This window comes from Gnatocerus cornutus, chromosome 4 (assembly GCF_029298725.1).
Source record: "Gnatocerus cornutus isolate USDA-ARS CGAHR chromosome 4, icGnaCorn1.1, whole genome shotgun sequence".
Classification (NCBI taxonomy): Eukaryota; Metazoa; Arthropoda; class Insecta; order Coleoptera; family Tenebrionidae; genus Gnatocerus; species Gnatocerus cornutus.
In genome coordinates this window covers 10598735-10611035 of record NC_142236.1, presented here as the reverse complement: position 1 = coordinate 10611035, position 12301 = coordinate 10598735, and the positions used below count along the sequence as shown (strand labels likewise).

At 36.5% G+C, this 12301-nt stretch overlaps 1 long non-coding RNA gene across 2 annotated transcripts; it reads left to right on the top strand.

The window, feature by feature from the left end:
• Positions 1-10771: 10771 nt before the first annotated feature.
• Positions 10772-11658, top strand: LOC148176392 (uncharacterized). Of its 2 annotated transcripts, XR_015769975.1 has the most exons (4): positions 10772-10861; positions 10934-11087; positions 11159-11460; positions 11507-11658. It is a non-coding gene; the product is annotated as an uncharacterized LOC148176392 (long non-coding RNA). The 2 variants fall into 2 exon arrangements; XR_015769974.1 differs by having other exon boundaries at positions 10805-11087.
• The last annotated feature ends 643 nt before the right edge of the window (positions 11659-12301 follow it).

Genomic DNA, 12301 nt, shown 5'->3' with positions numbered 1-12301 from the left:
TCATGATTTTGTAGATTTCGTGCTCTTCTTTGCGAATTCAAGCCAGAAAACAACGAAAATCGGCGAGAAATCGTCGTTTTGCATCGAAATATGCGGTTTTCTGTAAAAATTTTGATGATTTCGTGCAGAATTCTGCTGTTTTCTTGCAATTCAGCCGTAGAATCTTGGTAAAAAGTGATGATTTTGTAGATTTCGTGCTCTTCTTTGCGAATTCAAGCCAGAAAACAAAGAAAATCGGCGAGAAATCGTTGTTTTGCATCGAAATATGCGGTTTTCTGTAAGAATTTTGATGATTTCGTGCAGAATTCTGCTGTTTTCTTGCAATTCAGCAGTTGAATCTTGGTAAAAAGTCATGATTTTGTAGATTTCGTGCTCGTCTTGGCGAATTCAAGATAGAAAACAACGAAAATAGGCGAGAAATCGTTGTTTTGCATCGAAGTAGTGAGAGAATGGGGAGGCAAACGAGGTCATCCCAAGGCCATTCTAAGGCCACCTCCCACCCTAGTTTTTCACCAAGGTCAATTGCGGCAGTGTCCACCCGACCACCGACCAGGGACAGTCTCCATCTAAGACAGTCATGCGCTATTTCCGTTTTACGTGTACTGGTGGTAGTTTGTTCAGTGAAACTTGTTATTTCAATCAATTGGGCCATTTGGACTTTGATGGTAGTTCCCTGCAAAGATTACCAAGATTCAACGGCTGAATTGCAAGAAAGCAGCAGAATTCTGCACGAAATCATCAAAATTCTTACAGAAAACCGCATATTTCGATGCAAAACGACGATTTCTCGCCGATTTTCGTTGTTTTCTGGCATGAATTTGCAAAGAAGAGCACAAAATCTACAAAATCATGACTTTTTACCAAGATTCAACGGCTGAATTGCAAGAAAACAGCAGAATTCTGCACGAAATCATCAAAATTCTTAGAGAAAACCGCATATTTCGATGCAAAACGACGATTTCTCGCTGATTTTCGTTGTTTTCTATCTTGAATTCGCAAAGGAGAGCACGAAATCTACAAAATCATGACTTTTTACCAAGATTCAACGGCTGAATTGCAAGTAAACAGCAGAATTCTGCACGAAATCGTCAAAATTCTCAGAGAAAACCGCATATTTCGATGCAAAACGACGATTTCTCGCCGATTTTCGTTTTCTGGCTTGAATTCGCAAAGATGAGCACGAAATCTACAAAATAATCAATTTTTACCAAGATTCAACGGCTGAATTGCAAGAAAACAGCAGAATTCTGCACGAAATCATCAAAATTCTTAAAGAAAACCGCATATTTCGATGCAAAACGACGATTTCTCGCTGATTTTCGTTGTTTTCTATCTTAAATTCGCAAAGGAGAGCACGAAATCTACAAAATCATGACTTTTTACCAAGATTCAACGGCTGAATTGCAAGTAAACAGCAGAATTCTGCACGAAATCGTCAAAATTCTTAGAGAAAACCGCATATTTCGATGCAAAACGACGATTTCTCGCCGATTTTCGTTGTTTTCTGGCTTGACTTCGCAAAGAAGAGCACGAAATCTACAAAATCATCACTTTTTACCAAGATTCAACGGCTGAATTGCAAGAAAACAGCAGAATTCTGCACGAAATCATCAAAATTCTTATAGAAAACCGCATATTTCGATGCAAAATGACGATTTCTCGCTGATTTTCGTTGTTTTCTATCTTGAATTCGCAAAGAAGAGCACGGAATCTACAAAATCATAATTTTTACCAAGATTCAACGGCTGAATTGCAAGAAAACAGCAGAATTCTGCACGAAATCATCAAAATTCTTACAGAAAACCGCATATTTCGATGCAAAACGACGATTTCTCGCCGATTTTCGTTGTTTTCTGGCTTGAATTCGCAAAGAAGAGCACGAAATCTACAAAATCATGACTTTTTACCAAGATTCAACGGCTGAATTGCAAGAAAACAGCAGAATTCTGCACGAAATCATCAAAATTCTTACAGAAAACCGCATATTTCGATGCAAAACGACGATTTCTCGCCGATTTTCGTTGTTTTCTGGCTTGAATTCGCAAAGAAGAGCACGAAATCTAAAAAATCATGACTTTTTACCAAGATTCAACGGCTGAATTGCAAGAAAACAGCAGAATTTTGCACGAAATCATCAAAATTCTTAGAGAAAACTGCATATTTCGATGAGTAGTGAGAGAATGGGGAGGCAAACGAGGTCATCCCAAGGCCATTCTAAGGCCACCTCCCACCCTAGTTTTTCCCCACGGTCAATTGCGGCAGTGTCCACCCGACCACCGACCAGGGACAGTCTCCCTTAACTCTCCATCTAAGACAGTCATGCGCTATTTCCGTTTTACGTGTACTGGTGGTAGTTTGTTCAGTGAAACTTGTTATTTCAATCAATTGGGCCATTTGGACTTGGATGGTAGTTCCCTGCAAAGATTTTTTACTTTGTCAGATTATTGCAAGTGTTGCTACGATAAAAGAAAAGAAGAAGCAAGTCGTGTGACGCCCCCATGTGAAACGTTTGATAGTACCGAATTTACCATCGACGTCATTTGTGATGAGAAGAAATTGAGGGAATGCATTCAAGAATATGGAAAACCGTGTAAGGATTGTAAGGAGATATTTTTCAAAGTGACTTCAGTGGAACCTTACAATACAACACCATTAGTGACAACATGGCAGTGATTACCAAATTATTATCGACATACATTGATTTGGGTCTCCTAACAGTTGAACGCCACAGAATAGTTTATTTGGCCTTGAACCCAGTGCTCACCAGTCTCGCTCTCCGTCATTAATTGATGAGTAATCGGAAGACCATGACCGAAGATATTATCGAATACCCGTTGAGACAAATGAAGTGTTTTGAAGATCGGTTGTTGACATTTCACGATTGGCCGCTAAAAGATGTTGATCCATTAAAATTAGCCAACAACGGGTTTTACTACCTCAAGAAGTTCGATATTGTGCGCTGTTTTCATTGCAACATCGAGCTGGGATCATTTCGTTCAACGGATGTAATTTCCGAAGAACATCTCAAGTATTCAAAGGATTGTGGTTTTGCAAAACTCTGTGTTAGTAATAAAAAGTTTTATAGGATTGAATATATTGTGATCATCCTACTTATTACAAAAATTGTATGTATAATGTTGACTTATAATAAATACTGTTAAAGAAATGTTGTTGACCTTGCGGAGACGTTGACCGAATAATGCACACCTATGACTCGTCATTGTAGCCTGCAGCTCTACGGTTTCCTTTTAAGATCGATTCTCGATCTTCAGAAAAACCTTTCAAGTTTTTCAGCAGCAGTTGCTGCTTAAAAATGACGGAAAAGTTAAGCAAAGCTGAGTGAAAAAAAGTGGCTTTGAACACCACAGAATGGATTGTTTAATTTGATGTCTATGCAGGGTATCCTTAACCTTGAACGCCACTCATGTAAAGAATGGATGGATATTTTTTACTCATTTCTTCAGGATGGATATTCTTTAATTGTAGATCATATACAGGATGGATATTTGTTATCATACTTACGAGTTGGGTTAAATAAACAGTTGATTAAAAAAAAAGTTTTTTATTATAAAAAAAAAACTATACATATTTAGGGTCTTAAGCCCACAACTCCTCATCCCAAAAGAAGATGGGGAGTTGTACAAACTTATACCGCTCCTCCTTAGGTTCAAATGGTGGCTGCCATGGGTCCTCAGACAGTGGAGGCGGCGCGACCAAGGCAGCCCGACACTTGGCTAAATGTTTAGCCAAGTTTTTGGGCTTCACCCAATGGTTTTTTACCAAACCACATTGAACCACTGTTAAAAATAAAGTAATTAACAATTGTTAATAATTGGAAGAATACTTACAGAAGAGCTTCTTACCCATTGTTGCGACTAACTATCAACTGATATGATTGACGGTGTTTTATAAGAAGTCCCCTCCTTTATTACGAAGGACTTTAGCCAGGCGGTTCAAGGTCTTTTAGTTTTCCTTATTGCTGTCGGATGCACCTTCATGCAGTTTGGTTGCATCCGCATACGTGAAAGTGAAAAAGGTTAACAAGTGAGTAATTTATGGGTACCAGAAGTAATTATTATTTTTTAGAATATGTATTGTTATAAAGTTTGGGAAGATGAAGAGGAAGATTTCATCTGTAAATGGTGCATTAAGCTTCAACAAAAAAATTGGTTGACGCTTTATCATATCCATTCAGTCGGACCAACTCATTATCAGTGCCATCACTGTAATTTAATTATATGTGATGAGGGACCAAGAAGTTGTAGGGGTGAAGAGGAGTGTCAAATTATGTATTATATAGACTATACTTCTGCAGTGCGAAGTGAAATATATTATGACACTGATGAAGAATTCGAAAGTAGTAGTGATAGTGGATTGGGGGATGAAACCTGTTTTGAATCTTGGTCCGATGATGAGATAAGTAGTGATTAGAGGTATATAAGGCATGTGAAAACATATATTGTATTAGTCTTGAATATGTGTAGAGATTAAAAGCATGAAAAGAAAATCGTGTGTTACTAAGAAGAAAACAGGCGGTTCAATTATTAAAAGAACATTAGATAAAATAAAGAATATAGAGTGGCATATTCCTTCCTATAAGTAAGTTAAAAAAAATATATACCATCCCAATACAATATTCTTTCCTCTAAAAGTTTCTGTGGCCCCGGAACTCAATTAGATAAAAGATTAGCAAGAGGTGATAAGGGTATTAAACCACTAGACGAGTATTGTAAAAATCACGACAATGTATAGAGTAAATCCACCGATTTACCAACCCGACATCAGGCTGATCGTGAATTAATTCAACAAGCGAGAGAAAGACTTAAATCAAAAGACGCCTCAGTAGGTGAAAAAGCAGCAGCTTTTTTAGTTAAAAATATACTGAAGGGAAAGTGAAGATCGGTTTAGGTGTGAAGAAGAGTAAACGAAAATCGCGTAAAACTCGGGTAGTAAAAGCACCCAACTTTACAGCAGCAAAACGTGGAGGATTTCTACCCTTTCTTCTTCCATTATTAGGGGCTCTTGGAGCGTTAGGGGGTGGAGCTGCAGGTATTGCTACAGCAGTAAATAAAGCTAAATCAGATAAACAAATGTTGGAAGAAACACAACGCCATAATAAAGCTATGGAAAGCCTAAATACTCTTAGTACAGGGAAAGGGTTGGGAAAGAAAAGTGGAAAAGGTTTATATCTAGGACCTTATCAATGGTATTTAAAAAATTCTGGAAAACGCAACGGGCGTTAAATAATATTGAACTCGCTACAATAGTAAAAAAATTAAAAATTCCATATTTTCGTGGGATTTTTATGAGAACAAAACTACCCCACCGGATTAAATTATACGAAACTGGTATCATCAATATGGATCATTCTAAAGGTGAAGGAACACATTGGACAGCTTATATAAAACGACGAAACAATATAATCTATTTCGACAGTATGGGACAATTACCACCCCCAAGAGAAGCTGTGAAATATTTTAAAAGTGATAATCGGATGAATAAAATCAGATATAATCATGATAGATATCAAAAATTTGATTCACATAATTGTGGACAATTGTGTGTAAACTTTTTATATACAAATGTTCGGAGAAGAAATCGATCATTAAAGGAGAAATAAGTGAAGCAAAATGTTGTTTGTATTTACTGGAAAATCATCTGTTTTAAGTGCTGATTTCAACCCACCCGTGGAAATTGAAGATGGGACATATGTGTTAGGATTAGTTTCATTTGAAGCGTTCAATAGTATTCCAAATGTAGATTCAGACATTAATGTGTTCAAGTTTGGTGGAAAGGTGTATACAATTCCTATTGGGTGTTATCAGTTACAAGATATTTCGAACTATTTAAATAAACAAATTGGAAAAGATTTTCCCGACGCTGTTTTGGAATTATATGGAAATCCAAATACTCTCCACACACATATTAAGTCAACACATGAAATAGATTTTAATGTACCTAACTCAATCGGACCACTTTTTGGTTTCACTTCAACGAAAAAAATTAAAAAAAATACCGGGCTTGAATCAGATAACATAGCGGAAATAATGAGAGTGTCTAGTATTTGTATAGAATCTAATGTGACAGTGGGTAGTTTTAAAAACGGAAAAGAATCGCATACCCTACATTTATTTAGTATCTCTGTCCCACCAGGGTTCAAAATAATAGAGGCCCCTGAACATGTAACATACCTCCCACTCAATACCGATAAGATTCGAAATATAACCCTTAAAATAGTAGATCAAGAGGGGAAACTCATCAATTTCCAAAACGAATCCGTGACAGTGGTAGTAAATTTACAGAAGCAAGGTTAAGGTATGGGTCTTTTGTTCAAACCTTATAAACCCTATTCATGTAAGAAACTAGTTAGTAAGAAGAAGTGTGTGGAAGTGTTAACTACAACTAACAAACAATTTTTAATAAGTCTTGGATTTAAACTCGTGTAAAATGTTGAATGTTCAAGATCCAATATCTATCGATGATAGTATAACTAGAAAGGAATTTCAATCTTCGCTAAGTTATTTTTCTAATTTTAATCACAATGATGAAATCAGAATAAGTCTCAAGGAAGATTTGTGTGTTTTTCCAAAAGACAGTTATCTTTATATCTCGGGAAAAATAGTCAAGGCAAATGATACTTCACAAATTGCAACAGATACAGAGTTAGTGTCAAACGGTATATTATCCCTATTTAACGAAATTCGACTAGAGCTCAATGGTCATAAGATTGAATCTTGTACAAAACCAGGAATAACTTCAACCATAAAAGGATTGGTTTCGTTTAATCAAGCTGAAAGTATTAAATTAGGAAATGCAGGATGGTTCCCAGATAAACCTTGTACGATTGTAAAAAATGGGAAATTTAATGCTTGCATACCATTAAGTATGATTTTCGGTATGATGGAAGATTTTGATAAAGTTCTTGTAAATATGCCTCAAGAACTAATATTAATTAGAAGTAATACCGATAAAAACGCACTAATTAACAAAAAAGAAAATTCAACCGAGGAAGCTACCGTTGTCATTGATAAGATTGTATGGAGAAACAAACATATTACACCAAATTTAAAAGAAGAATTAGCTCTAACAAAAATAATTGAAAAAGGAAAAGATTTGATGGTCGGCTTTAGAACGTGGGATTTACATACATGTCCTCTCATACCAGGAACAAAAAAACATAATTGGCCAGTAAAAACAACAACCACTTTTGAAACGCCTAGACACATTTTAATAGCCTTCCAAACTGATAGAGAAGGGAATTTAAAAAAAGATTTCAGTGAATTTGATAATTGTAATATCACAAATATTCGAGTTTATCTAAACAATGAGGTATATCCATATGAGAACATTAATGTTTCATTTGAGCAGAATCAAGTGTCAACATTATATGAAATGTTCACTCAATTTAGATCAACTTTTTATAATATCAATAAAAGTGAAGTCAACATTACCCTACAGCAGTTTATAACAAAATATCCACTGATTCACATCGATACCAGTAATCAACGAAGCAATTTAGCACAACAAGCTGTATCTGTTAGAATAGAGTTAGAAACAGAAAAACCTATCGAAGCAAATACAAATATCTTTGCCCTTTTAATATCAGATCGAATGTTTTCATATAATCCTCTAACGAAAGCTGTAAAAGGAGTGTGAAATGGAGACCGATAGTGTGATTGTGGACGTTCAAGGTTTTTATGTGGGAAAGAAAACATTTATTGTTAAAGAATTGGCAATTTTAAATAACCATCTACAAATGGAACATTATGTTTTCCAAGAACCCTTTAAATTTTCAAAATTATCCAACGATCGAAAAAGACAAGCTAAATGGCTTATGAAGTTCCACCATTGTATAAAGTGGCAGACCGGATGGATTGAACAGGAAAAGTTCAAGGTTATTCTACAAACAGTGGTGAAGAATGTTAAGAAGATTTATGTTAAAGAACTTGAAAAAGCTAATTATCTTCGAACATTTTTAAACAAGGATTTAATTCTACTTCCCGAAAATCCAAGTCTTCAATACGGTATCCCTTCCTGTATGAGTCATACATCACAAAATTGTATCTGTGCTCTAAGCAATGTTAAGATGTTAGCGAAGGCATTTTTTAATATCGATGTTAATAAAAAAAATTAAAATAGATTTATTTCCTTTGTTCAAAATAATGTTTAAAACAAGGTTAACCTTGTGATTTCCTGAAAAGAGGGGGGTTGTAGAATTGCATGGTTGCAGTTGCATATAAAAGATTAAGGAGTACAGTCCTACTTCAGTTTGCTTTCTCGTTAGCACTGTAAACATTATACCATAAACAATGAAAAAATTTATAGAATCTTTTCAACCGTGTAGTCAACCCTCTACGTCGAGAGGGTGTGAGTGTCATAAGTGTTCACAACAGAACGTAGAGAATCCACCCTCTACTCCACATGTTGAAACACAGCATTCTTCATCAGAACCCGTAAGTACCACGCTTTTACAAAGATGTCTGGAGGGTGAACCTGGTTGTAACCCTTACAAAAAAATAGTTATTCTTGAAAATATTTTGGTGCAACCACCCACCACTTTAGACATTAAACGAAGTGTGACGACTCCTACAATATTAGATATAAAACATGAGTCTGATATTCAAAATTATATTTCGAAAATGCTAAACCTTGAAACTCAAGAACTAATTGAATCGTTTTTTCCAAACCCTTCCACCCCTGACAAATCGTTACCCGTTTTATCAGATTCATTGTTTGAAACAGTTGATAGTCCTTCTCCACTTTCAAAAACATATATAATCTCACGTCGCTCAAATTCAGATCCATCAGTAAAGTCGAAAAGTGAGAGTGTTTTATCATTTTCATTTAATAAATCTGACTTTAACGAGTCGTGGGGAAAGGCAGCCCCCTCCTCCGATGAGTCGTTCGATTTTAGTCCCTCTATAACATCTACCCCAAAATCTGAAATTATTTTTTCACCAAACTTATTCGATAGTAACACTTCTAATTTGGAAAAATTATTAACACCTCCAACAATGTTTATAAATACTCCTCCTCCTCCTCCTCCTTCTCCTAATCCCTTTCCTGATGAGGAAGATGACCTATATGCCAATATTCCTTCCCCAGTACATGAAGAATTAGATGACAAAATTATTAAAAGAATTGAAAGAAAACGTAAAGCTGCCATATCAAAAAGAAAGTGTTGGATTAAATTGCGTAAAAAAGATATTTTTTAATCGACACTTTTATGTCTTGTTTTTATGTTTAATGTTGGAGGAGTATAAATCAAAATTATCATGTTTTTTCATTGTTTATAAAGGATACTCTCTTTACAAAGGAGGTATGTGATAATTTTTATCAAATAATGGGTACTAATTGGTTTTAATTAAAGATCAAGTTCCCATGTGAAAAATGTGGTTTTCTATTCAAAACCAAAGAAACCCGTTTGAAGCATAGTGAAGCTGCTTGCAACAGACGTTTACAGAGTAGTCAAGGGAAAAGGAAGAGAGCGGTTGATTCAGTACCCAATTCAAAAAGATCAACCGGTAATTAACAAGTTGTTAATAATTATTAATTTATGTTTTACTTTTAGCATTTTGTGAAAGCTGTCAAATCACCATTCCTCAGACATCTCTTTGCAACCATTACAAAAGTGCTCAACATCTACAAAAAAGTTTGTTTAAAGTAGAAGATGGTGTGGCGTTAATTCAAAGTGCGTTTAAAAGTAGAATTGCGACCTACCGACTTTATCCCGATATGGATTATATAGATTTGAAACAGTTTTTTGCGAGCATTGATTCAAAATTCAAACAGTTACTAAAGTTACATTTACAGAAAATGAAAACGTTAAAAGTGAATCTAGAATTGTTTGGGTTTTACGTAAAGCAGTCGGATGCTGAGGATGAGTTTGAGGTCAAATCGTTTACGACTCCAAACAAGATTATCACTTTTGGTTTAGATTTAACAGACTACATAAATGATCAGAGGGAGCAACTGCATGAAAAAATGTTGGAGTTTGCAGAGAGACAATCTGGTAAGAAGCATTACATTGTCACACCTTTCAGAAAAAAGGTCGGTAGGTGACACCGCACCGGTGCTCTTATAGCCTTTGGTGAGCTGGTGTCGTGGGCCAGAGAGAATGGGCGCCAAGAACTTAGTTTAATTTAAAAGTAGCCAAGTCGCTCAATGCTACGTGGAAGTAAAATAAATGGTTTAAAAAAATTTGGTTTTAATAAAAAATATGAACTTAACAATTGGTGAAATTTTAGGTGATGTTGGTTACTTAAGTTTAAATGACAGGTTCGTTACCGTGTCACAGCTGTGATTGGTTTACAGAAAGACTATAAAAAAAAGGGTTAGATAATAAAAATAATGATGATTAATTGAATTGAACTCAAGAGGAAGTTAATAAAATCAGGTTACAGGCCAGCGAGACTCTCGATGGAGTCTAGATAACACGCTGTCGGTGACGTCGATAGTACGACTCAGGCGGTGACGCAATTAAACAATAATATCGCAAAAAAGGTACTTATCGCCGTCGGGAACGCTCCAGGTGCCCCTGTCGTCTGGTCCGGGCTGGATGTGGCCGCTCGGGATGGTTATTAGCGGGCGAGAAAGTCTCGGTTACTCCACGAGGTCGATCGGGGACTCAAGGCGACGGGCAAGGGTGTTACGGGCGTACCGGCGAGATTCGGGTAGTCGTTTGTGCGAGAGTCGTAGGCGTCCGTGCGACCCTAATTTTCTAAATTAGTATATCGTCAAGAAAAATATAAAAATGAAATATTACCTCTCTGAGGGTGGACGATACCTAATGCGGTTCTGGGGTTCTTAACCGCAAATACGGGACTTCAAATAGTACTAGGAAGTGCTTAGACGGTAAAAGGTAAGATAATACGTCTGCTTCCTTCGAAGCCCAAAACGGAAAAGAGAGTTGAAAGGCCACGAGGAATCGTAGGTGGCACTACCTGCGTTTTCGGGGATGATAAGAAGATTCCGACCTCTGCGCGAGTACCGCGGGCGTTCTCAATGTCGCACTTGTCAAAGGGTCGTGATTGACAGGTTATGTTTGTTTGTTATTGTTGGCGGACATCCGCAATAAACGTAAGTTGGTAAGTGATACTGTTATTTAACATAGTAGTCGCGAGGGGGTTGATCTTGAAAACTAAAACGGTTGTTGTAGGGATTTAGAGAAAGGTAGGGAACCAGTCATGACGAATTCCTGGACTGGACCACATAAAGGGGCTTTAAACCACACCGAGTCGCCCTGGGTTCGGTGCGACGATACAAGAAGGAACGTGGGCTCTGAAATTCACCGGAAGGGTGCCAACACCTTCCGGAGGGACAGTCGAAAACGCTCAGGGGTGGTCTGCGCCTCACCAACCCCTTCCTGGCGAACATACGAAATTTTTGGGGCAAAGGCTTGATCCAACTTCCCCTAGGATTGGAGCCGAAGAAAAGATAGAGAAGATAAACGCGATAATAGTAAGTTTTGAACTGTGGAGACTTACTAGACTATTATTCATTTTAGGTTGAACACTGATGTTGTCGTGTCAACGGTGGAAAAGTACCCAGGCATTTATGGGACTCCAAAATCGCCTCCCATACCAGCGGTGTCTCGCGTTTATCCCCTAATTCATAAAAATCTTAATAAATGACCTTGTTCTCATTTTAGAAACGTTACAACATCATGTTTGTAGAATTAATTTTCTATTATTTTAGGATGGTCTTTAATTAAATTATTACATCTCGATATTAAAATCAACTATTACAACCCACTACGAGCTTCCTCTTACATCAGACTTCCACCGTACATTGCGAAAAAGCAGGCAGTTTTAAAAGTAGTCAACAGAGATGTATTTTGCTTCGCCTGGGCCATAGTGGCTGCGTTAAGAAAACCAAATGGGAAAAAGACCTTAACAACATCTTACGAAGACTTTAATAGCGTATGTGATTTTAGTAATATTGAATTTCCGGTTAAATTAGATCAGATAAAAATTTTTGAATCTCAAAACAATATTTCTATAAATGTTTATGGATAGAAGCGTGTTCAAACCAGGGTGAGAGAACTCATGATATAGTCGGACCTTTATACTATACAACAAATAAAAGAGCTACTCATATCAATCTCTTATTATTGGAAGATGGTTGTGGTAATCAACATTATGCCACAATAATAAATTTACCTAAACTTGTTAGAAGTCAAATGTCCAGACATAAGGGTAAAATATTTTTCTGCGATGGTTGTTTACAATCGTTCACTACTCAAAAATTACTTGATAGACATTTAGAAAATGATTGCAACCACATTGTTACGAAATTACCC